The sequence below is a fragment of the Gossypium arboreum genome, chromosome 7 (assembly GCF_025698485.1).
Source record: "Gossypium arboreum isolate Shixiya-1 chromosome 7, ASM2569848v2, whole genome shotgun sequence".
NCBI classification, from domain to species: Eukaryota; Viridiplantae; Streptophyta; class Magnoliopsida; order Malvales; family Malvaceae; genus Gossypium; species Gossypium arboreum.
In genome coordinates this window covers 91,554,313-91,570,760 of record NC_069076.1, presented here as the reverse complement: position 1 = coordinate 91,570,760, position 16,448 = coordinate 91,554,313, and the positions used below count along the sequence as shown (strand labels likewise).

General features: G+C 34.7%; 1 non-coding gene across 1 annotated transcript; it reads right to left on the bottom strand.

Annotated features, from left to right (window-relative positions):
* Window positions 1-340: 340 nt before the first annotated feature.
* LOC128296061 (small nucleolar RNA R71) lies at window positions 341-447 on the bottom strand. The gene has a single exon (XR_008286609.1). It is a non-coding gene; the product is annotated as a small nucleolar RNA R71 (small nucleolar RNA).
* Window positions 448-16,448: the final 16,001 nt, after the last annotated feature.

Here is a 16,448-nt window from a genome sequence, read left to right as displayed (position 1 = left end):
CTTCTTTAACAGGAATTGAATCGAGCATAGTTAGACCTGCTGTAGCTGCAAATACTTTTGAACTGAAACCTAACACAATTCAAATGATACAGCAATTTGCTCAGTTTTATGGTTTACAGGACGAAGATCCCAATGTTCACTTGGCAAACTTTTTGGAACTATGTGATACATTTAAAATTAATGGCGTTTTTTATGACGTCATTCGCCTTCGGTTATTCCCTTTTTCATTGAGAAACAAAGCTAAATAGTGGTTGAACTTGTTGCCACGGGGTCAATCACTACTTGGGAACAAATGACCAAAAATTTTTTATTAAAATATTTTTCACCGGGTCAAACGGCTAAATTACGTAATGATATCTCTTCTTTTGTGTAGATGGATTTAGAAACACTCTACGATGCATGGGAGAGATACAAAGACCTCTTGAGAAGATGCCCTCACCATGGGTTACAAACCTTTCATAATGGCCTGAATCCTTCGACTCGACAAACAGTTGACGCAGCTGCTAGTAGAACCATCAATAATAAGACACCTGAAGATGCCTATGAATTTATAGAGGAGATGTCACTGAATAACTATCAGTGGCAAGTCATGAGGACAAAGCCAACAAAAACAATTGGTGTTTATAACGTCGATTTGGTCACCGTGCTCTCTAATCAGGTAGAACTCTTGAATAAGAAAATTAATGGTTTTCTTAGTTCTTCACAGGTTCACCCAGTAATGCAGTGCGAAGGAAGTAGAGGTGGATCAAGCAGTTCAGAATACCCACCTTATTGCCACAACATGGAGAACGAGCAGTTAAATTACATGGGTAACAATCCTCGATCTCAAAACAATCCTTATAGCAATACTTACAATGCAGGTTGGAGGAACCACCCAAATTTTTCATGGGAAGGCTAAGGAAATCAGAGACCACCACCCCCTCTAGGCTTTCAGCCACTACCATACCAGTAGGAGAAAAAGCCAAACCTTGAGGAGATGCTAACCAAATTCATCTCGGTATTAGAAACTCATTTTTAGAATACCGAGACGGCACTCAAAAATCAACAAGCATCAATCCAAGGGCTCGAAACTTAGATTGGACAACTCGCCAAGTTGATTTCTGAACGACCACAAGGTAGCCTGCCAAGCAACACTGAATCTAACCCAAGGGAGCAACTCAACGAGATTGCCATTCAAGATGAGGAAGGGTTAGTTGCAAAACCAAGGCCAGAAACGATGGTAAGCAAAGGTAAGAATGAGGTAGGCCAAAATGACCCAAAGCCGATGAGTACAGAATATAAACGTCGTGTGTCATACCCCAATGCGACAAGGAAATACCGATCAGATGAACAATTTGGTAAATTCCTTAAACTTTTAAAAAAACTACATATTAACTTACCTTTTATTAAAGTCCTTTCGCAGATGTCAAACGCAGTCAAGTTTTTAAAGGAGCTTTTAACAAATAAATGAAAGTTGGATGAGGTGTCACATGTGGAGTTGAATGCAGTTTGCTCAACCATATTACAGAATAAGCTACCCAACAAATTGAAGGATCCAGGGAGTTTTACGATTCCTTGTTTAATTGGTAGTTTAGATGTTCATAATGCATTGGCTGACTTAGGGGCAAGCATTAATGTTATGCCTTATAAAATGTTTAAACAGCTAGGTCTTGGGAAACCCAAACAAACTAGGATGAGCATTCAATTGGCTAATAAAGTCATTAGATTTCCTATGGGTATCGTTGAAGATGTTCTGGTTAAGATCGATAAATTTATATACCCAGAAGACTTTGTTGTTCTAGACATGGAAGAGGATAGTAAAGCACATTTAATTTTAGGACGACCCTTTTTAGCGGCTGCTAGAACCATTTTTGATGTTGGTACAAGTGAACTCACACTCCGTGTGGGAGATGAAACAATCACCCTTCAAGCTCGTAATTCGAGTAACACATCAAAAATTGAAGGTGGTTGCATAAATCATTCTACTAGTACTGATCATGTGGTGACACCCTCTACGCAGGAAAGAGTTTTGAAGAACACATATGAGTCGTGTTCAAACAACAACAAAGGACCTATCTATGAAGAACGAAGGCTATTTATTGAGGAGCTAGATGAATGGCGGACACAGAAATCGAGAACACCCGATAAATCAAAACCGAGTTAGGACAAGCTCAATACCTCACCAAATCAACTTAAGGTTGGAGACAAAGTACTACTAGATGCAACAGATCCTCGCATTGTCACTCCTGAACCTAATAAAGAAATTCCTCTTACATCAAGCTAATTTATCCCAAATTCGGCACATTTAAGGTAAACAATACCTTTCTTAAGCCTTATGTTGATAAATTTGATAGCAGGAATGAATGTAAACTCCTCGCACCACATTGACCATGTAGAAGAAAGGTAAGTCTAGCTTAGACTATAAATAAGCACTTCTCGAGAGGCAACTCGAGCACTAACAGTGTTAATTTCTTTAAATTTTAGTTTTTAACATCTACCATACTAACCAAATCATGGAACATAGGCTTGCTAAAGCCCACACGACTAGGCACACGGGCATGCATTAGGCCTTGTTAAAACAGGGCAAAACATTTTTCCCCAACACGGAATGCGTTAAGTTGCCATGGCCATGCGACATGGTCGTGGGCGAAACTGCCATTTTGAAACCATGGGCAAACCTGTCAATTTAGCACTGGCGTTCAACATGCCCATGCCCAGCCCCGTTGTCGACACTGTCACAATAACACGGGCGTGTGCCTGCATACACGGGCGTGGGAGACGTGATAGAAGATTGACACGGCCGTGCAACATGGCCTTGTACACCAATGCGCCCAATTTCGAAAACCATGAAACACACTGGCTGAAACGAAGGCACACGGGCGTGCCCCACGGCCGTGTGCCCAAATTTCTCTATAAACACCTATTATATATTTTAGCTTTATCTTTATATTTTGAAATTACCTTTTATTTCCTCTTAATACTATTTTATCTTTAGTTTTTACAATTTTTATTTTCGGCTATTTCATTACGAGTAAATATGCTTCATTATATTTCCTAAAGAGTTCCTGATTTTATCACAGTCATAAAGAGCTCCAAACCTCATCATCAAACAGGAACTAAAAACCCCAATGGCGCAGAACTTATGGACTAATGAACCTCTACCACCACCAGAGTACCCTCCCCCACTCTCATCATTGCCTTGGCCGATTATTCTCCATAACTCCAATTGAAGGAGTCCATTCATCATTCAGGAAGTTTCACTTCTCTCCCTAACTTATAATTATAAATCTATCTTTGTCAATATATCTTTCTTTGAGGGAAATGTACATCTTAAGTGTGGAGGGGTCTTTTATATCATCATTAGAAATCCCTGAATTTTATCTTATTCTCACGTGAATCACTCATATCACTATTAGAATGAATTTTGATTAATTTGTGATTTTTATTGATATGTCTTGAATTAAAACATAGGTATTTATGCATTGATTGTTTAAACTTTAAGACATTAGGCAATCAAGCATGATAAGTTGATTTTTGAAGAATTAAAAACTTCTAGGTTGTTTCCATAAGTTTAGGTATTATCTTGAGTTGAAATTCACAAGTTTAAACATCAAAAAGCCATAATTTTTGTGAGATCTTGAGCCTTTAGAGCATATTTTATTCCTTTCATACTCACTTTCATTATGAGTGTGTTAGTTTTGATTTGTTATTCTAGAACTTGCTTGATAATGCATGTCAAGACCTCACCATTTGATTTGATATGTCAAGATGATAAAGGCACTTAGGTTTAACCCACTTACTCCACAAAAGCCTACCTCCATAATTAACCCTTAGTGAACCCCTTTTGAGCCTAACAAGCCATTAATTGATTCACCCTCAATATTAACCCATAACCCATTATTGTTGAAATCCCCTAATTTGATCCCTATTTTTGTCGAGATTTGATTTGAATAAATTGCTTAATTATGTTTTGTTCTTCTAAATATTTGACTTGTTCTTAAAAATAAAACAATACTAACATACATATTAGTAGTAATTCGTCATTTTTGAGCTTGAGTGTTAATTCCATTGTGACAGCCCAAAATTGACCCTAGTCGGAAGGTGGTCTCGGGACCACAAAACCGAGGCATAAAAATAATTAAAAATTTATTTTGATGCCTATAACATGTGTGTGCTCATGTATGACATTTTATGATGATTGATTTAGTGTTATAAGGGTGAATTCCACAAGAAAGGACTTAGTAATGAACTTTGAAAGTATGATAGGAAATGTGTGATGACTAATTAAAGCATGCATGCAAAATAATGGACTTGCATGTCAAATTCCCCTTTTATAGGTGGTGGCGGCCATGACAAGGAGGATGGGCTAAACATGTCATGAAACATGTTTTGTTGGTGCATTAGGGTGAAATAATAAACAAAGGTGTATGGGTGATAAAAAATGAAAAAAAATGTGTGTGAGTGTGGTAATCCCCCCATTGCCGTGAGTTGTAGAGAAGGAAAGAAAAAATTTTGTTCATCCTTTCTTTGAGCCAAAACTAAGGAAGAAGGAGGATTTTGCTTCATGCTTGGTTTGGAAGAGATCTAGAAGGAGATTTGGCTAAGTTTGCATCAAGATTAAGGTATGTATGAGGTTGTGTTAGGAGTTTCATGCATGTTTTGGTTGCTAACTTGATGTGCATGTTAGCCATGGCTCAAATCTTTGTTAAGCCATGGAAATGGTATTTGGCCAAAGTTGTTATGGTGATAAAGCCATTGCATGCTAAGTGTGAAGCTTGATGATGATGCATGCAATGATGGATTGTCTACTCTTGAGTAAGATTTTGAGCTTTCTTTTGTTTTATCATGATTGAAGTTGAAAAGGAGCATGATTGTCATATTCGCCATGATGCATTCATGAGCATGGTTCATGCTTCTTGCATGTTAGTTAAAATTTGTGTTTTGGATGGCTATGGACACCTTGAAATTCGCCATGCTCATATATGTATATATATGTTTGCACATGATGTTTTGGTTATGAAGGAAGTGATGAATAAGTTTGTTTAACGAAGAAGATGTTGAAGAATAATTGTGAAATTGCAAGCACAAATCGGCCTAGCACACATATAAGTGCTTGATGCTATATTATAAGTTTTGAGCCACAATATGCAAAGCATTAACTAGTAAAATGCATGCTGTTTTTGTGAGGTATTAAGTGCATAATTGGCCTCAACATGTACATGAATATTCGGCCTTGGGTAGCCTATTGAAGGCCTTAGCATTTCCTTGATGCTCAAATAAATTGTATTGAATTGCTTGATGTAGTATAAAATGTGCATGACCATTGTGTATTCAAGTTAAAGAGTGGCCATATGACCATTTAAATTCCTTGTCATATTCGGCCATAAGCTAGCACAATGAGGTTTTAATAAATTGAATTTGTTTGAATTAGCTCAAGAGCTAAGAGGTCCACAATTGGAAAAGGGGAAGGAAAAAGTGATCGAATAGCCGTAAAAGCCGTTCGACACCATCCGAGGTAAGTCCTCAAGAAGTGACCTTACTTGAATTATGTGAGATGAAATATGGATGTGTATGATTATTGATTATGTGTGTATGAGTATTTGAATTCCACCGGGCTAAGTCCCAAGGCGAATATGCTAATGATTATAATTGTGTTTGAGCCTTAGTAAGGAAAATGAAATATGTATGTCCAATGATTATTGATGTATGTGTGCATGAGAAATTGAATGATATCCGGGCTAAGCCCAAGACAATTATGCTGAAAATTATATCCGGGTTAAGACCAAGGCAATTGTGCTAGTAGCTATATCCGGCTAAGACCAAGGCATTCGTGCAAGTTGTTAAATCCGGGCTAAGACCAAGGCATTTGTGCAAATCGTGATATCCGGGTTAAGTCCCGTAGGCCTTGGTGCGGGTTATCATAACCGGCTATGTCCCAAGGCGATTGAACGAGTAGCGACGTCCGGTTAAACTCGAAGGTATGTGATTTGAAAATTATAAGCTTGCTGGAAAATTTCAGCTAATGCACTTGTGAAATTTCCCAAGGACAAGGTAAGTGCGGTGTGTGCTGGCGCTAGGAGTAAGAGCGTATGAATATCCGCTCCTATGATGGAGCGAGTTATCGGCCTTAATGAAGCCGTTATTTGTGTATGAACATAAGTGTTGGGATGGTGAAGTAAATACGATTATGTGAATGTGCATTAATGAAATGATGCATTTGGTTATGTGAATGTATTGCTTTAATTAGAGTTGATTATATTCCTTGAGACTTACTAAGCATAAAAATGCTTACCCGTTGCTTTGGCTCTCGGTTTTCTAGATTTATTTCAAGCACTCGGATTTGGGATCGTTGAAGTCGAAGTCATCCACACTATCAAGCCTCCATTTTGGTATAAATTTTGGTTGAACTTGAGATGGCATGTATAGGACTACCTCATGTTTGTTAAATATGTTGTAATGTAAGTATGTACGGCCATGCGAAAATGGCTCGAAAAAGGAAGCATGAACTTAGACTAATTGTGGTTTGTATATATATATATTTGGTGTCATGATGTGGCTATGGCTTGGAAATAGGAATGTTGGTCATATGATCAGCCATTGGTATGGTTAAAATGATCATATATGAACCTATGTATGGCAAGACTAGTTGATTCATGGAGACTACCAAATAGGTAAGCCCTACCTTAAAAACAGATGCTGCCAGCTGCAGTGGCGTGAATGTGAAAAATCACCAAAATTCATAGGAATGGAATTAAATAGTGAATAAGCTATGTAAATGAACCTTGATGAGTCTATTTTCTTATGGAAGAAACGAAATGGTCATAGGAGTTACAGGTTAAGAGATATTAAAGCTATTGTGAGACAGGGCCAGAATGGTTTCTGGGTTCCCTGTCGCAAATTAAAAATTCACTATAAATTATCCAAAAAGAATTAGGAGACATACCTTATATGTACAGATTCCATTTTGAGTCTAGTTTCATTAGAAACAAACGGCACCAGCATTAAAGCCCTGCACAGAGAGATATTCAAGTTATACCGCGCGAAGGTCAGAGCAGTCGATCCCTGTAACATGGGTGACTTTAACTAATAAACTGTACCAATTGGCCCGACCAAAAATTCTAGAAATAAACCCATGGATGGATATATGAGTCTAAATTCAGGGAAAATTTACGAAACCAGTTTCCGAGTTTTGAAACTCGAGATATGATTTTTAAGGCGACAGTGACGCAGTTTTTCCAGCCTGACTGGAAATGTCCAATGGATGGGCAAAACAAGTGAACTTAGCTTGCTAACCCCTCGTGTCCGACACCGGCGATGGTCTCAGGTTCGGGGTGTTACATCCATATTCTAAGAAGAAGCTTACTTGTATTCGACTGATGACTAGTTATTTTTCTAGCTAGGTAATTTTTCAATTCAATCTTGATTTTAACCTTTTCTTTCAGCTTGTGACCACACCCCTTAACCAAACCACGTTACAACCCTCTAAAAAGACCTTTTTAATTGATGTATCAGCTCAATATATCGTGGTGGAGATTTGATTTTCCAGCAAGCCTATGGTAATAACTTTTCATATTGACTAATGAGTGCTTTTATTGATGTCCTTAAACACCTTGAGTGATTTGAGTGAATCTTTAGTGAGGATGTTAAACTCTGCGATATTTTGATTAAAGGTAATCACTTAGATAAGGGTAGAGGTGATCATGGGCTGGGCTGGGCCGAGTTCGGGCTGGGCCCAGACAAAAATTTAGGCCTGTCCCGGGCCGAAATATGGGCTTAAAGATTTGTCCAAGCCCAGCCCGAAATAAAATTGCTAAGCAGAGGCAGCCAGTTCAGACCCATATTAATTTTTTCTTATTTCATTAAATAAAAAATTTAAAAATATAATAAATCAAATATATTTAAAAACATAAAACAAATATTAAAACAAATAAAAATGATACTAAAACAATTATTAAAACAATACACAAACTGATAATATAATAAAAAATGGTTATATTAAAATTTTAAAATGATTAAAAATAAAATAAAAAATATATTAATATATAATTCGGGCCGGGCCGACCCCAGGCCAAAAAACTCTTACCTGAGGCCCGGCCCGTTTTCTAAACGGGCCTCGTTTTTTTGCCCAAGCCCATTTTTCGGGCCTATATTTTCACCCAAACCCTCCTATTTTTTGGGCTGGCCTTCGGGCCGGGTCGGGCCGCCCGGCCAATGATCAGCTCTAGATAAGGGGAGACACCTATGTTTTCATGATAAAATGCTCAACTTGGAATGTTTGAAATTTTGATGTACTTTTAGTTGAATTCTCAATGAATGAATACTTATGGATTATTTTGAGATATTATTGATAGGGATTATAAATTGAGAAGAATTTATTTTGATTATGAGTTGAGGATTTTGCTTGAGGACAAGCAAATGCTTAAGTGTGAGGGTATTTGATAAACCGTAATTTATACATATTTTTATCCCATGCTTAAGCCCATTTATGAATGGTTTCTCCTTAGATTTGGTGAATTCGATGCTCCTAATCCTTTAATTTCATGTTTTATACTTAGGAGAGCAAGGGAGAGTAAAAAAAGCGAGAAACGGGCCGAAAACAGAGAAAATGGACCCACGTGGAAAATCAACACAGCCTAAACTTCCTCACATGGGCGTGTCACACGGCTGTGTCCATTTGGCAGGATTGAAGCACGACTTACACGGGTAGACTACACGCCCGTGCCTTTTCAACAGCCTTGGCCACGGGCTGGAGTAATCACACACGGGCGTGTCACACGGGCATGTCACACGGGCGTGTCCCTGCCGAGCCCAAGTATAGTCCTATTCAGAAAAGGCCAATTTTTAGGGATCTTAGGCATCCAAAAGCCTATTTAAACACTTGAGGAGGAACTGAAGAGGGGGACGCAGAGTAGGAAGCAAGGAATTACTCAAGGAAATCCGATTGATCCATCTCAGAAGCCAGATTCATCATCAAGACTAAAGATCTCCCTTCAAGTTCCTTCAGGAGTTTTGGGTTTTCTTATGCTTTGTTATATTTATGCTTTTGAGATGTTTTCTTTCATAAGTATGAACTAAACCCCCTAGATACCTAAGGGGAATGAAACCTAAGATGGATCTTGTTATTATTATCTAAATTGTATGATAAATATTTGACTTGTTCTTAATTATGTGTTCTTAATTCTTGTTTTGATATTCCAAGATATTGATTCAAGTTAAGCTCTTATTTAGAGGAGGAATAAACCCTGTCTAAGAGTAAATTTGTCATAATTAAGCGGAGTTGATTGCACGCCTAGAGATAGGGTGATAAGATTTTGCTAGATTAGAGTGAAACCTAATAAGGGAATCCATAGATCGAGTTAATGCAATTCTAGGGTGTTAATTAGAAAGAGATTTCAATTCTTCAACCTAGGGTTAGACGTTATTAGTCTCGAGAGAGATAATAATATAACTTATGGATTTCTACGGATCAAGTCAAATGAATAAATCATCTAATTCAGAGTCAAATAACAAGTGAAGTCTAGGTGGATTTTCCTTAGGTATTGTCTTAATCAATCGAATTTGCCCAAAAGTATTTTCCCAAATTTTATTTTTGTGCATTCTTAGTTAGTTATTAGTTTAGATAACCAAACCTCTTAATTTTTAGGCTAGATAATAAAAAAGAAGTAAATACTAGTACTCATAGTTCCTTTGGGTTCGACAATCCGATCTTGCTGAACTATACTACTGTTCGATAGGTACACTTGCCTTAATCGTGATAATAGGTTAGTCTCAAGAACGATTCATTTATAAATTTTTAAAACCTGTCACGAATATCACGCATCAATAATAATAATAATAATAATAATAATAATAATAATAATAATAATATTATTATTATTATTATTATTATTATTATTATTATTATTATTATTATTATTAAGATATTGGTATTGTTGGTTAAGGTAAAATATTTAGGTCTTTGAATATTTGAATTGAGTTTACATAATTTAGGATATATGAGTCTTTCGTTTCAAAATATACATATATCATAAATGTATTTTATCTTATTCTTTCTAATTTTTCATCTATTGTATTTTATATTGGTTTGGTTCTATGATATAAGTACTAAGGGTTAATATATTATTTGGTATTTAAGTTTGGTTTCAATATTTAAATTAGTTTAGAGATTTTCTATTCCAAGTTGGTATTGAACTTTGGCTTCAATGATCATTTTGGTACATGACTTTTTTTTTTTCAATTTGATAATTGAGGTTCTTTTGATCCTATTGGTATCTAAGTTTTTCCTTTATTTTAATCAACTGCCTATGTTTTCTTTTTCTACAGCACACGTGTCAATAGAAAGACCTAATTGATTGAAACCCTATGAGTCTGCTCCACTTAAGGCGTCTTTTATCTGAGCTCCGTGGCCATTCACCTATGTTTTTCCATCTGAATTCTTGTTTTGAAGATTCCCTGTAGACATACCTACTCTAACATTAAGAGAACTAGAGGCAATTCCAATACTGTTCATTTTCTCTAGAGGAATCTCGTTGCTTTCTTGTGCTAGAATCATCTCCAAGCATCCTCAATTTCAGTGAGTATCTATCTCTTGCATGATACAAATCTATTCTATGCATGTCCACAAAATTTATGTCTTCTCTAATAAAGTGAAGATATGTTTGTACCTACAGCAAGGGAAAAGAATATTTTTTATTAAAATAAAATTGGATAAAAAAAACTTGTCAATCAGTGTAGTTATTTGTACCAATATGTGCACAGAACTGTTAAACTAAGATTAGAGGAAACTAATTACTGAAGCAAGGGAATATCATAAAGCTATTGAGGAACAAATGCCACATCTGATGCCACATATGAAAAGAAGGCATCCAGTAATGATTAGCTCAACTGTTTACAATAAAACCACTCAACGTCAAATTGTTCTCCAAATCAAACTATAACGGCCCGTTTTTCAGTGGTGTCAGAAATAGTGGTTTCAGGACCACCAAATCCGACGAGTAAGTTCATAAATATTAAATTTAATATTTACGAGTTAATTGTGGCTTTGAAAAGGATTTTGATATATTGATTTTTTATTATAAGCAATTTATTAAGTTCAAGTGGTTTTAGAAAATGAGGTATCAGGACCTCATTTCTATAAATTGAGCCATAAATATTATTATAAATATTTACATAGTGTCATTAAGGTGGTATTAAAGTTTCGTTGAAATATCTTAACGTTTCAATAGTTAATTAATTAAAAGGACCAAATCGCGTAAAGTGCAAAAGTTAGGTTCTAATAGCTAAAGGTATTAAATAGCTATAAAAATTTAAAGTGGAGGTCCTTATATGGTAATTAAACCACTAATGTGTTAGTGGATGATAGTGGCTTGGAAATTTCATAATTTTAAAGATTATAAAGGTTATATTAGTAAAAAGGGTAATTAAAGGTATCTTAAATAAAACAAAATTCTAGCATCTTCCACTATTTATTTCTTTTCAACCGAATGTTAAAGAACACGAAGCTATTGTTGAAACTTCATTCGGCCAATCTTATTCTTTCAAACTAGGTATGCATTTTTATTCCTTTTTTTTATGATTTCTAGGTTTCTGGGATTGTTGTACCTTAATTCAGTGAGCCCATACCTTCGATTTTGAAATTGTTAAAGATTTTGAATGTTTCCATTGATGAATTTTGTGATTTTTCATGTTAAATGATGAATTTGAGATATTAATTGTTATTTAAAAGTATTTTATTAAGTGATTTTGGATGAACTTTTTGATTAGGGCCTAAATTGTTGTAATAATAAAAATACAAGGGTTTGTTGTGAAATTATTGTAAAAATGGGCTGTACTTAATGCCATGAATATTCATCTAGCATGGTTTTGCATTAAAAATGGTTAATTTTCATGTTTCGGGCTTAAGGACTAAATTAAATAAAAGTAAAACTTTAGGGGTAATTTTGTAAAAATATCAAAAAAGACCAAATTGCATGAAATGAATTGTTTTATTGTCTAAATTAATAAATTTAATGAAATTATTAATTTAGATCAAGATCAGGTGGAAAATCAAGGAAAATGAAAAATTACCAAAATGCATTGAATCTTGATATTTCTGCAATTTAGCCAGGTAAGTTCGTATGAACTGTATTCTGTATAATTTGAATTAAATTGAATGTTAATATGTGATTATATTATTATTAAATCAATATATATATGTAAGTATGCAATTTATTGTGTTATAAAACGACGTAAATCCAAAGTCGTACGACGATTACAGAGTCCCATTTGAACCTTAGGAATTTGTAGGATACAAATAACATGTCATTAGGGTTACTGATTCGGTTTGGGTCCTGCATGTGTTGCGGACACACTACAGCTCATATGAGCTTTCCGATTTACATCTTGTATGAGCTTTTCGATTTACAGCTCGTATGAGCTTCCCGATTTATAGCTCGTATGAGCTTCACGATTTGTAGCTCATAAGAGCATACCGATTCATAGCTTGTATGAGTATACATGTATATGAATTGATGGTTTACAGTTCAGTACACCTCGTGTGTACTTCTCGGGTATCCAACGATATTTTAAATGGTTCAACGGGTAATGTTATGTTACGAGACGAAATGAGTTCGATACGAACTAATACAAGTATATACATGAAATACATAGAAATGATGGTACATGATATATTGATATATTGAAATGGACGATATATTTATATGAAAAAACGGTAAGAGAATGATATGTATCATGACATGTACATATACGAATATCTTTGAAATGTTGATACATGGAAATTATGTAAGCTTACACATGTAATAAACTCAAGTGTGACATGTTGAGATAATAAGGTTATCGATGTTGAATTTATATCAAATATGTTCAAGTATGCTAACAAGTGTTATTGTTTGATGCTTAGGCAAGTGCCAAGCTATTGGTTGGATGGTAATATGTTTAATTATAAGTTGCATTAAAATGGTAAGTGCTCAAATAAAAATAAGCTTGAGCTCATGAAAGAGGGGTAAGGTTTAAAGTTATTTAAAATCCTACTATGCTAGGACTGACATGTATAAATGATGTTGTGGATTTATTCATCTTGTGCGTTGTTCAATATAGCTTCATGAATCTTGTGGTATCGATATTGGATTATCCTTGATATGTATAAATTTCATATTTGAAATGAATTGATATGATTAAATTTTATCCGAGCTTACTAAGCATTCATTGCTTACGTAGTTGTTTTCTTTTACTTTTCAGATTATCAGAAGCTCGATTGGCTTGGAAGCTTGTCGAAGCTGTATCACACTATCCATCGGTTCTATCGGTACTTTTAGATGTTTTGATTTTGGTTATAATGGCATGTATAGGTTATTTTGGCTAAATGTTCGCCTATATGTGTTTTGTTGAGATTAGCCACTCATTTGGCTTGTGTTTTTGTATTTTATATGTGTATAGTTTGCCTTAAAATGTTAATGTGTGGAATGATTTGTGGTTGAATGGTGAAAGGTAAAATAGTAGTTGAAAATGCATATGAGGTATGTTTTATAACTTGGTGTGATTTGGTACTATGCTATTGTAAATGTATATGTATTTGATGCTATTGAACAAGTGGTACAATTGGTACCAAATGGTAAGTTTTGGTAAATGATTTATAGGTTGTGCATTAATACGATTAGACATAAAGGTTGGTTGATTCCTTGGTTACATGGATTATGTTGTTAAACATGTTTTTATTTATCATTTAAGGTGCTTAAGGGCATATTGGTTGTCTGTGAATATACTCATGTTTTTATTTATCATTTAAGGTGCTTAAGGGCATATTGGTTGTCTGTGAATATACTACATGTTTAGGGATTGATTTTACTTGTTTTGGATGCCATAATATGACTTGTTTATATGCACAATGTTAACTGTAGGTACATGCCTTGTTGGGTGAGAAAAATGGCTTGTAAAATAGCCTATTTTCGTCCACACGGGCAGAGACACGGGCGTGTATCCCTAATTTTGAGTTTCCAATTTAGTTCTGATTTGTTTCTAATGAGTAATTTGGGCCTTAAGGGCTCGTATAAGGGACAATATGTATGATTTTGATTGGTTTTTGACATGAATGCTATATGATATGAAATGTGTAACAGCCCAGTTTAGACCCTAGTCGAAACAGTGGTTTCGGGACCACAAATCTGAGTCAAAAAATATTTTAACATTATTTCCCGTGATTTCATTATGTTATATGATATGTGTGAAAATTCCATGAATTAATTTTATCGTTTGAATGTCCAACTTGACAAAATGACTAAATCGTAGAAAATGTAAAAGTTGTGTACTACATGAATAAGTGTCGAATTACTTTGATATATTAAATATGAGGTCCTTATGTTGCAAATGGACCCTTGGATTAATGCGTGGACAAAGTAAGACATGAGTTAGTGGATTATTAATGTTATAATTAAGGTTAAATTGGTAAATGGTTTATTAATGTGCATTAAATAAAACAAAACATTAAAATTAGCTAATATGTTCATCATCTAGTCAAATTTGAAGAAAGAGAAATAGGGTTTCTAAGCCTTCAAATATTCGGCACTTATCTTGGCTAATTGGTATTTGATTTTTTATCTATTTTTGATGATTTCTATGTTTTTGTGATTCTTGCTTAGTACTCTAGCTAGCCCATTCTTGATTTTTTGAATTTTATGATGATTTTGAGATATGCCATGGATGAATCCATGAGTTCTTTGTTGTTAATTGATGAAAAATGAAAGATATTTGTTGGGTTAATATGTTTTGTATTGGGATTTTTGATGAATTTGATTATTAAGGGCTAAATTGTGAAAATGAGAAATTGAAGGGTTAAAATGTGAAATAAGTGAAAATTACGGGCTTCTAAAGACTATATGAAAATTCAGCTAAGCATGAGAAATGTGAAATTATGTGTATTTTGTGATTTTATGAAATAGGGACTAAAATGTAAAAATGTGAAATTTTAGGGGCTAAATTGTAAAATGCCCTAATTATGTGTTTGTGGATTGAAATGAATAAATGTGTGATTAAATTGGTGAAATCCAAATTTATATAGATCAAGAACGAAAGAAATCAGAATTAGATCGGGGAAAGTCAAAGGTGGTAGAATAATCGATTCGTTTAGCCGTTCTCATTTCCGAGGTAAGTTTATATGCAAATAGATGTACTTGAATTAATTTATTCATGCTTATATGATATTGAAATATAATGAATGGCTATGGAAGATGAATATGTGAAATTGAGAAAGCATCGACAGTGTTACAACGTTCATAAGTCCCGTACGAACCATAAGAATAGTATAGGATACGAGTGTCATGACATTAGGATTTCAAATTGTGGTATCGTGTAAGACCATGTCTGGGACATTGGCATCGTATATGATTTCGTGTAAGACCCTGTCTAGGACAACGGCATCAATATTTGATAACATGTAAGACCATATCTGGGATATGGCATTGTACAAGCTTACGAGTTATCCGAGTATCCTTATCAATTCCGAACGGTTCAACCAGCAATATCGAGAATGGAATGAAAATGAGAATAAGTATCTGATTCAGGTATGTATGAAATGTATATGTTATTCAAGAATGAAAGGTAAGTGTGTGTTTATAAATGATGACATGTGAATTTCATGAGAATGAATGGTGGTTAAATGCAAGTGCATTAAGAAAAAGTAAGTTAGATGTGAATTATGAAACTTGTGTAAGTGATTTGCTATGGATTCCATGGATAAATTGGCTTATATTTATCTTATGTATTAAGTTTATTAAGGTTATTTGTATATGGCTTACTAAGCTTTAGAAAGCTTACTTTGTGTGTGTTTTTCATTATTTTATAGATTACCGAAGCTACCGTGAGCTCAGGGATCGTCAAGAATCATCGTCACACTATCGAACAATATTTTGGTACTTTTGAAGTTGTAAATATTAATGTATGGCATGTATATGTGACAGCCCAAAATTGACCCTAGTCGAAATGTGGTTTCGGGACCACAAAACCGAGGCATAAAAATAATTTAATGTTCATTTTGATGCTTATGATATGTGTTAATTCGTGTGTGACATTTTTGATGTTTGATTTAGAGTAGTAAATGTGAATTTCACTAGAAAGGACCTAGTAGAAAACTTTGAAAGTATGATGGGGAAATGTGTGATGACTAATTAAAGCATGCATGCAAAACAATGGCCTTGCATGTCAAATATCCCTCTTTTTATAAGAGGTGGCCGGCCATGACAATGGAGGATGGGCAAAACATGTCATAGACATGTTTTGTTGGTGCATTAGGGAGAAACATTAAACTAAGGAGTATGGGTAATAAAAAATGAAAAAAAAATTGTGTGTGAAGGCTTCTCCCTCCCCATTGCCGTGTATTGAAGAAAAGAAAAGAAAAAATTGTTCATCCATTTCATTCTCTCTTGACCGAAAATACTAAAGAGGAAGGAAGGAATTTTTGCTTCATGTTTGGTTTGGAA